Raw genomic sequence first — 9,439 nt, forward strand, 5'->3', positions numbered from 1 at the left:
GTTCTCTTTGGAAGCCTTTGCCTAAGGATATCTAACCACTGACCAGTCTCTTCTTCCAGAGCAGAGAAGCAAATCAGTCTTTCTGCATGTATAAAGCCTTGCTGTCCTCTGCTGGTAACTAATACAAACCTTTAAGTTTTTGAAAAAAACCTTCAGGCTTGTCTGAGTCCACTTTTCAGCAAACTACTGTTTGTTGTGTCCCTTTAAACCTTGGTACATTTGGTGTTTGTTTTATTTTTGTGCCTGTGCTGGAGTGACTCGGGTCAATGAGGCCTCAGTGTGTCTCTGACTCCCCTGCCACTCTTGCCTTGCCAGAGGTCTGCAGGCAGCAGGGAGAGAAGGTGTGAAAGAGAAGTGTTGTGGGTGCAAGGAACGGAATCTTATGTAAGGGTGAGGTGGTGGGTGGAAGCAGGGTGAGACTTTGTTGTGCTAAGAATAGAAGAAACCAATTTCCATAGAGAAAAGAGGCTGCTCTGGCCTCTGGGTTCTCAGATCAGCTTGTTAAAAAGGGTGTTGCAAATGCTGAATTAGGTATTTACTCCTAGACTGGGAAGGAGATGTTTTTGAGCAGCAAAGGGGATTGTGCTCCTGCCTGGGCCAGGATGGGCAGGTGAGGAGTGGCAAGGAGGAGAACACTCCAGGATGACTCAGGCCTGCAGAACAGCTGGGCACGTTGGCAGAAACTTTCCATGCAAGTCACCACCTTCCTTTCTGGTTTTTTGAGATGGCTCTTAAACCCTACAGTTGTGGAAATATCACAAGTATACATCTATAGATAGATGGAGAGGCTCAAGAGTGGGCCAGAGTGCTATCTCCATCACCCTCCCCCAAGGCAGACAAACCAAAAAAAGCACATGAGGCCACAAGTCCACCCCCAGGCTGAGTAACATTCAGCCCCTGTGGGCAGAGACAGGCGTGGGATCACATCACCAGGAGGACCTCAAAAACCAAAGTGCTCAACATCAAGGAAAGACGCAAGAGGGGGCAATGGGAAGTTGGGGGACAAAGAGTTTGGTGTAAAAAAAACCCAAGCCGGAAATGAAAGTGTGTTCACAGAGGAACCCACACCAGTCAGACAGGCATCCATTAGTCACAAGATAAGCAGTAGCTGGAGAGAGGGAGACTTGAGATAGCTGTCCTGGGCTCTGTTGCAACTCCACACACCCCAGCTTAACTTGTTATCACTGGTTATTTCAAAAAGAGGGAGGAAATATTGCAGTCATGAAGAAAATAATTTTTATTCTTGTTCTTTCCTCTCCAACCTTATCCTGAAAAAATCTCATGACAGCTGTTTTGTAACATACATTTTAAATTTTTTTTAAGAAGTCTGGGGGCTCAATCGTTTTTCCATCAAAAGGCTTTTGTTGAAAAATCCTGGCCTTGACATACAGGAACAAAAATTTTTTCAGACTGTTCATTTGTATTCCAGGGTCTGAACTTATCAGGGTCTTGCTGACGAATGAGCTACAAATAAGTTCAGAGCAAAAAATATTCTCTATACAGCAATATCTGATGGAAACCTTCTCCAGCCCTGCATCCCTGTCACCTTTCTATGCCCCACTTTGCAGATGGTTTGTGCATAGTGTTTTACAGCTTCCTTATGCAACCTACTGAGACAGTATTCAGCCCAGTCTGTAGCATGGAAACAAAAAAAAAAAAAAAAAAAAAAAAAAAAAAAAAAAAAAAAAAAAAAAACCAAAAAAAAACCAACCCAAAAATGCTGTGTTTTCTCAAAATGTTCTCTCTCTTCCTCAGGCTTTTTCAGTGAGGACTTGACTTTCTGCTCAGCAGCTGGGAGGTGAGCACATGTTTAAACACTTTCTGAATTGGCCTTCTTTCCTGAGGAAAGGACATGTGACGTGGTCTGTTGCAAGCACAGAGTGATAAATGTGTGTAGAGGTTAAAGAAACTGTTTAAGAAACCTTCCTTTAATTAGCTCGATATATCTTCCCTTTCTGCTGCCTCTCTTGCCATGAGTTATGAGTTATTTAATGTAGCATCAGGGCACAGTCTTATAGCTCCCATAAATGATGGATATTTGGGGAGATTATTTGACAGATCACAATCAACATTGCCTTATAGAGTAGGCAGGAGAGTTTGGAAAACACGAGTCCCAGGTACATGAGTGCCTGCTTAGTGGAAAAGAGTTTTACTGTTGTAACAGGCTGGGACACTGGTAACATGGTGGTGTGAGCCTTCAAAGGGCACTTTTAAAAGTGAGAGAAATAGTCAAAAAGTACACATCTGATGGTTCTGGCAGGAGCCAGTATCCATCTGGGTGCTTCAGGAGAAAGGAGGTTTACTCCTCTAACAGCCACCTCGGCACTCTTTTGTGATCTCTTTAAATCTAAGGCAGAGAGGTAACACAGGCATAGGGTTGGAGAGATTAGAAAGTGTGACAGGAAGGTACCTACACAGAGAATGTTCTTGAAAGGATGTAAGAGCTTTTGTTCACTTCTTCTCTTACTTTGTATTTTATGCTGTACCCAAACCCATAACCATTTTGTATTTTCATATTTCATTGCTAACCTTAATCAATAGCTGCAATGCACAATCCCAGTGCTTCTCCCTTGGGAGTTCAGCTGGGAATGGAAAAGCAGGATGCTGGAGAACCAGCCCTAGCAGAGACAAAAGCTTTTGCTTCAAATTTGGTCATTCATGCCTGATTTCTGTGCCAGTTTTAGGGGGTTTTTCACACTAAACTTGTGCTTACTGTTGCGAATGAAACAGAAGCACACCTGAATTTAAGCTGGGATGTGGCAAGCTGCTTCATATTTGGAACATTAATTTGAAAAGACACAGAGCTTCCTTGTACACATAATAAACAACTTGTGAACTCCTGTTTTCAAACACAAAAAGTTCTCCTTCCTGCTCTGTGTTTTCAAATCCGTCAAAGCTGTAAGAGATTAATTTGTCCCTAAGCTTCAATACCCTGACACAGCCTTCAACCAAAGCACAAAGTGTAAACAGATGGTTCATCTTGTTTAAGGGAAGAAATCTCATTTCCTGCAGTGATACGTAAAAGAAGGCTGAAGATGGCTGTGGTAGGGGCAACCCAAAAGGTCCTGGAAACAGTATTGTTTGTTACACTTTGGAGTCTCTAAAAAGATGCAAAAGCAGGAGGGTACAGATCAGCTAATTAGCTGCTGGCTTAGCCAGGCCAGCTAAAATAAATGCTTTTTCAGTCTGGTGCCTCCAGTTCGCTTAGCAGTATCTGGGTTTCTGTGTTTTGCTTTCCAAAAATCATATTTACCATGGAAGCTCAGTTACACATCTGTTCACCTTCCAAAGCTTTCCATGCCCTCCTCTAATCTTCATCATAAGAGCAGAAGCTGCTGCCTTGCTTGTGTCCTCCCTTTGTACCTCGTACTGGCTTCTTTCTCCTTGCAAATCTGTGAGACTATGGGGGCAACATGGGCTACTCTGTTGATTGCCTCTTGTGTTGCTGATATATGCAGGCTCTCAGCATCTTCCTGAGTTGTCAGTCCTACCTGACAGACAAGCCTGGTGTCTTCTCCCACCGTGGTGCCTCAGAAAGAGGCTTCTATGTCTATATAAATGATTTTAAGTAGTGTTGGAACATTGATATCCAGCATTCACTGGAATATATTTAAAATTTGCTTCAAATGTCAGGTGTTCTAATTAATAGGAGGATACAGATGGTTCAGAACATAGCTCAAAACTCTAATGAGACCAAATGCTAGCTGTTCTAATTTAATTTTAAAATGTCATTCAGTCTTAATGCCAACAGAGCTATCTGTAAAACTGCCACAAGGTGGTACCACAGTATTTTATAATATTTTGACATTTTTGTATTAAAACAACTATTTTCTTAGTAGACGTGCAATGTAGAAGAAATGAGGATGCAAAAAGATGCTTTTTTCCTTTGAAGATAATGCCCCTTTAGTGCTGCAGAGGGGCTCTCTGCAGAACTTGCCACTGCAGCAGCACCAGCAGTTGGGTCTGTCTGACAGCACCAATTTAACCAGGCACCAATGTTTGTAATGTGCTCTCCTGGCAGAATTATGCAAGATGGATTGTTTAGGTGTTGAAATTTAAGCAGATTAATGTTTTCCTGACAATGATATCTTCCTAAATAAGTAAATTAAATTTAATGTCTGTCCTGATTTTTCCCTTTCCTTCTCCCACATGTTAGCCACTCTGAGGTTCTCCAGTTTTTCATTTAAAGACAGCTGTGCCTGGATTGAGCAAAGACATTCCCCTGAAAATGCCAGGATGTTTAAGTGCCAAGGGAGCAAGAAACCTGAATAATTCTGCTGTCTGGGAATTAAGCACCAGCTTGGTGTTCATGTCAGGTGGGGTCAGCGTCCACCTGAGTACAGGCAAAATGGAATTGTTTAGTGGTGGAAGTCCAGCAGCTGTGCCAGTGAGGATTACTCCTCTGGTCCATATCGGAGTATTGAGTCTCATGGGAATTCTTTCCCTTGGAACCAACACTAACAATCTTTACAAAGCTTCAGAATGTATTGTGTAGCTGTGAGCCCATTCCTCCAGTCCCTTGAATCACCTTCCATGGTGCAAGACACACCCTGTCCTTTGGTTTTAAGCTACTTTAAATTTCATGCTTCACATCTCCTTGACTGAGACACTGTATTTATGCTCCTCTCTTTAATGTTTCTTCATAAATCAAACCTCTATAGCCCTACTTACCCAGTCACTGACTTCCTGCATCTCTCAGATAACTGAGGTGCCTCTGATTTAAAAATGCCAATGTATGGAAATTTTAGATAGCAACAGTTCTCTGCCTGTTGCATGCTGATAGGATTTTGAAAAATAAATGAGCCCTAAATAGTTCCAGACTGCAGCCTTTTAACATGTATTGAATTCTGAGACTCTGTGTGGGTCTGTATGTGCAGATCCAACTGAACTGCTTTTGATCCTTGAAGAGAAGCTCAGTGGGTTGTTCTTAATGCAAGGCCATGTCCCTCTAATTAGATTTCTGGGCTCTGTGCTCTCATTGAAACCTAAAGGGGCATTGCATAGACATTATCTATGGCCTCAGATTGATGGCTTTGGTGGGAGTTACAAACACGTGAATAAAAAGCACAAGCAAGGCACACAATGTTTTTCAAGAACATTGCTATGAGCTATCACCTGCCCAAGGGGCTGCATTCCAAGCTCTTTCCTCAGTTATATTGGCTTAACATTTATAATGCATTATAAAGCATTTATAATTCTCTGTCATTATCCTGCTGCTGCTGTGCAGCTTCTCTGCAATTACATTGTACCCACCTCCCTTTTTAATACCAGTGGATTCAATTTGCATATGAATTTCCCTCACTTTTATATAACTGAAGAATTTATGATATCTCTAGTGGGCTGTAATTCCTTTTGTCATTTCTCTTTTGTTCGTATGGTCTGCCAACAAAAGATCAATCCCTCATTTAGTTTTAAATACACAATTTTTAAAAAATGGGTAATAATACAAAATAATATTGAAATGCATTACAAAAATAAAACATGAGATACAATTTTCTTGTACAATAAAAACAGACAATTTTGTAACACAGACTGCAATGTTTTGTAACACTTTGTGAACACTTCTGCTCTGTAAACACTTTGGTGAGAAACAGCCCTTTGGAAATTAAAGATCATCCGACAATTCCTATGCATAAAACCCTGCTTATACAGAGGATAGCAAAGTGTGAATTAATTCATATTTTCACCCATTCTAAAAGGAAACAAACCAAACTGCTCCCTTTAAGAAAGAAGCAAAAGGGTTTATTTTTGTAATTATTAAATCCATAGATACCATTGCCCTGTAAAATTAATTTTTAGGTTATAAAGTAATAATGGTGGTAGGCATGTTTTTTTATTAATTTGCTTCACAGAAACCTGGGGAGATTTTTATGAGCTTTTTTTAGAACCAGAATCTTCCATTTGTGCCCTCCTTTACCATTCATCTAATTCTAATTTCAGTCCAATATACAGACTTATTCCCTCACCATGCATGGCAAACAAATCCCGGTGTTAGTCCTGACAAAAATGGGAGAACAATCTTGGAGGATTACCATTAACAGGCAACTGCAACCAGCAAGGATATTTTTAAAACATCAAATTGTTTGCTATTTAAAATTTATGCCAAAATGCAATATTTCTATGAAAACCAATGTCTTTGTGATGAACAGCATTGTCACTGCAGAGAGATCCACATAAAGTGTGAGAAAATCTGGAAAAAAGGATAAATATCAGGAAGTGTAAAGTATGATCCAAGTACAGTTTGTTCTGGCAATTCCTGTCTCAGAAGATATAATTTCCACTACTGAGTCACTATCAACAGTGAAAAACATTTGGGGCTGTAAAAGGTGTCAGCATTAATGAGTCTGTCTAGTTTGGAATATGTTGTACTTGCCATTTGACATGAAAAGATATCATTTCACAAAAACCCCATTTTATGTCATTTATCAAGCCACAATTTTCATTTTATTCCCCTAAAAAGCTCAGCTGTGGCAAGAAATTCAATAAGTACAAGAGCTTTTTGCTAGTGCCATTTTATCCCATGACAACAGGCAAAATGACTGCACGGAGATCAAAATCCAGTCCATTTGTTCTGGAAATTAAATTCTAATCAATTTGAAGCTATTCCCATCATGCAGTTGCTGATGACACTTCAAGACAAAGTAGCACTGTGCAAATTCAAAATGGGGTTGAAGAGAGATCAGTCCCTTCATGAGAAGCCTGGGTAAGAGACCAGGAAAAAAAGTGCAGCACTTAGGAAAATGCTGGCATTATGAGCAGCAGTGTCCTAATTCCAGGTAAAATGCCATGGGCTGACACCTCCTCATTCATGTGATGTCACTTTACAGTGTCAAGAGCATTTCTCAGGTTCTCTGTTGTCCGCCCATTCAGCCTGCATTTGCCTATGCATCTTTTCTCTTGAATATAATGTTTTACATAACAAACGAGTTCAGCCTTTCAAAGGAGCTTCCCCTGTTCCGTGAGGTGAAGAATGAGCTTTCTTGAGTTTGTGATATTTACACTTCTTCGTGTTATTTCTATTTTATATAATCAATTTAGAAGTAAATGCCCCTGCAACCCTGGGTATTTCCCAAGGTTGATGGTGGAAATATCTATAAGCAGATTAGAATAACTATTAATAACATTGTTTATGAGTAGTGGGGGCTTAAAGACCAAGGCCTCTGTAGCCTGTAGTTAATGTATTACAGGTATTCTATATTTTAGAGGGATAGAACATAATGTGTTTTAAGAAAAGTCTTTTTGCTGCTGGAATTTGGTTAAGAATTGAAAGGTAAATCCACTGCAGCTCAGCCTTGGGGTGATTAACCAGTGTGGGAGACTGGGCTGGGAATTCTCCCTGTATCCTGTCTTGCTGTATTCCCCATGCAGTTGGAGTCATGGAGGGGTTTCTACAACACATTTTTTTGTCCAAAATACCAAATAATTTAACTTCATTGTTTCTTCTACTCTCTCCATGAAAACATGACATTTAGAAGCACAGCATATTTGAAATTATTGAAGAAACAATTTATTTATGGATTGCCTTCCTCCTCTTCTTCCCTGGTTTATGAGCCCGTAAGTTGTAACCATTGTATTAGGAAAAAAAATGTTTTCCCTACAGTTTTTACTGAGTACTTGCTTTTGTTTGTCTTTCCAGGACTGTTAGGCATAGTAGGGAAACTATTCATAGAAGTAAAAATAACCTCCATGCAAACCTAAATGGAAACAGATACGGATTGAGAGACAAATCCAGCTCTACTCATTTTATATGCAAATAACCTAACCCATGCAATACAGGAGAAAAAATTAAAAGGCAATGTCTCTTTTAGTGCAGAGAAATTATGACATTGCAGCTAGAAACCATAGCAACAATATTAAAAAAAGTAAAGTAGGGAAGCATTTGATCTAGTATTGACTCATGTTTCTTACTAAAGATCAAAGCATCCAGAGCCTTCTTTGAAATATGTAATAATACATTGAGTCTAATTCCCAGGGCCTAATATTATAGAAGTTGAAAATCTGGGGAAAAAGAGAAAAGAAACTTTGCTGAGAGGTGTTTTTTTCTCAAAATGAACAGCTTAAGAATACCTAAAGTAGAGCTTTTAGTGATAATTTTAGTGTCACTTGTCAGTTTGCCAAAACACTTTCTGTTACTAAATAAGTATTTCAAATAAAATTCAAAATTACCATATCAAACAATTACCATTCCTAGGCAGCACACTATTTACTGAATGAAGGTGAATATGCATGAGAATCTCTTTTTCATGACTCAATTTCATTTTGTCTTAATGAGCACAGGCTGCTTCTTGAGTTGCATGAGACCTTTAATTGGTGTCAACAACTGTGATAACACCTCATGGTTTTCTCCCCACTTCACTTTTCAGTAAACCAAAATGCAGAAAACATGCTTCAATTTCAGATCCATAATGTGCTTTAAAATTCCACCAGCACTGCAGAGTGTAATTATCCTCCAGAAATAAAGATATTACAGTGATTTCATTAATTTAATTCCCCTGCCTCACCTTTTCAGGAGTCAAATTACAAATGGTAGGTTTCCCTTTCTAAGACATAGGAGTAAATTCTAGATGTAGCACCTGCTCTCTCCAAAATCCAGGGAGTTTTTTAATCAAAAATGGTTAATTTTGGCATGCAGTCTTCAGAATTCCTGAAACTTTTATATACCTAGTTCAGGCTGGATTTTATTGTCTTGTGTCGGATCTAACCTCCACAAAGGTGAGGAGGAGCTCTTCCCCTGGCTCATGGGCATCATTTACAAGATTTCTCACAAGCTGGAGCATCTCTAAAGGTGTGTGGTGTAGACAGAAGATAAAAAACAGGAAGTCACTCACCAACTTTGACATGCACATGTAGGGAAGTTGTCAAATGGAACGTTTTGTAACTGCTGCTCACTGGACTGGTTTGGCCACACCGGTGTCATTAGTGTTTGGATAAATTGCAGCAGTTGCTGAAGCTGTTTCTGCCTCTTTCTGTGACTGGGGCTCATTTCAAAAGATGTATCCTTCAGAAGAGCTGGACCGGTTCGAGAATCAGCTGCAGACATGTCACCCAGAGAGAGCTTTATATACAGAAATTAAGGGCAGTGTGAGAAGGGCACTGTTTTCCTGGTGGAGAGCTCAGGGAGGAAGAGGATGAGCAGGATGTGGGTGAGCGGTGGGGGCAGGGCCCTGGGCTCTGACATCAATCCAAACTCCTCAGGAGAGCCTTGCACTGAAAATGGCTCATTGAAAATCCTCCGCGCAGGTTAGGTGCATTCTTAGAGTGATGATTGTCCTGCTTAGCAGCAGACCACTGCTCCAGGAATTCCACCTCCTGATCTTTTTCGTTTGGATCAAGATCCAAACAAAAGCCTAAGAGGCTCTTGTGCAAAGCCCGTAATTTTGTGTGTCTGTTCAAATACGCTTTTGCGTTACAGTGTTTGTAGAGAATTTTCTGGCAAAAA

The 9,439-nt window shown here is 40.1% G+C and overlaps 1 protein-coding gene across 2 annotated transcripts in view; it reads right to left on the minus strand.

Annotated features, from left to right (window-relative positions):
* Positions 1–9,039, minus strand: part of RGS1 (regulator of G protein signaling 1) — a 31,611-nt gene extending 22,572 nt beyond the window's left edge. For both annotated transcript variants that reach the window (XM_039699275.1, XM_039699274.1), the window contains exon 1: positions 8,829–9,039. The gene's annotated coding sequence lies outside the window, so the exon portion shown is untranslated. The remainder of the gene's footprint in view (positions 1–8,828) is intronic.
* Positions 9,040–9,439: the final 400 nt, after the last annotated feature.

Source organism: Passer montanus, unplaced genomic scaffold, assembly GCF_014805655.1.
Source record: "Passer montanus isolate IOZ18808 unplaced genomic scaffold, ASM1480565v1 scaffold131, whole genome shotgun sequence".
Taxonomy (NCBI): Eukaryota; Metazoa; Chordata; class Aves; order Passeriformes; family Passeridae; genus Passer; species Passer montanus.